This window comes from Tiliqua scincoides, chromosome 1 (assembly GCF_035046505.1).
Source record: "Tiliqua scincoides isolate rTilSci1 chromosome 1, rTilSci1.hap2, whole genome shotgun sequence".
Lineage (NCBI taxonomy): Eukaryota > Metazoa > Chordata > Lepidosauria > Squamata > Scincidae > Tiliqua > Tiliqua scincoides.
Window position 1 is genome coordinate 7655948 of NC_089821.1, and position 1270 is coordinate 7657217.

Below are 1270 nucleotides of genomic sequence, written 5' to 3' on the forward strand. Positions count from 1 at the left end.
GGATGCGTCGGAGGCAGCGCATGTGTAAAGCGCTCAGTTTCCTCTCCTGTTGTGAGCGAAGAGTCCATGACTCGCTGCAGTTCAGAAGTGTACTCAGGGCGCAAGCTCTGTAGACCTGGATCTTGGTATGTTCCGTCAGCTTCTTGTTGGACCAGACTCTCTTTGTGAGTCTGGGAAAACGTGGTAGCTGCTTTACCGATGCGCTTGTTTAGCTCGGTATCGAGAGAAAGAGTGTCAGAGATCGTTGAGCCAAGGTACACAAAGTCATGGACAACCTCCAGTTCATGCTCAGAGATTGTAATGCAGGGAGGTGAGTCCACATCCTGAATAATAATAATAATAATAATAATAATAATAATAATAATAATAATAATGGTTAACATCTGGAACCTTAAAGAAAGAAACAGCCTAATCCTGCCCAGCTCAAAATCATTAATATTAGCAGCCCAAGAACAGGCTATTTGAATAAATGCAATAAAGGCCAGAATTGAATAATCATCAAAAGATGCAAAATGCAGATTATGCAAAGAAGCTAAAGAAACAATTGACTTAGTTCTTGCAGGAAGATTGCACAGACTGATTATAAATATAGACATGATACTGTGGCTCAAATGATCCATTGGAATTTATGCAGAAATTACAACATCGAAACAGTTAATAATTGGTGGGAGCATAAACCAGAAAAAGTGACAGAAAATGAGAAAGTCAAGATCTTGTGGGATTTTTGAGTACAAGCTGATAAAGTTTTGGCACATAATACACCAGATATTACAGTAATGGAAAAAAATTAGTGACCATTATTGACAGAGCAATACTCAGCAATAGGATTGATGAAAAAGAGTAAATATCAGGATTTTAAAATTAAAATCCAAAGATTATGGCACAAACCAGCAGTGGTTATCCCAGTGGTGATTGGTACATTGGGTGCAGTCCCAAAATCACTATTGGTCAAACTCAAAGACCTTCTCTGCTTGGTTCAGTGCACACTGTCTGTAAATACATTACAAAGTCCTAGACCCCTGGGTGGGTGGGGCCTGACTAATAATTGACACCAAGTCCAGCTAAAGAACTGGCAGCTGTGAGATGCAAGAAATAATAAATTATACTTCCTTTCACTACTGTGTTCAAAAAAAGTGTCATATATGATCCTCTACAGAAACATGTTTGTAATAGTTTCTGATCCAGCAGAGGAAAGGTGGAGCATAAATGAATGAATGAATGAATGAATGGGCACTTTCAGGTCATAGAGTCATCTCTCTATCACTAACTA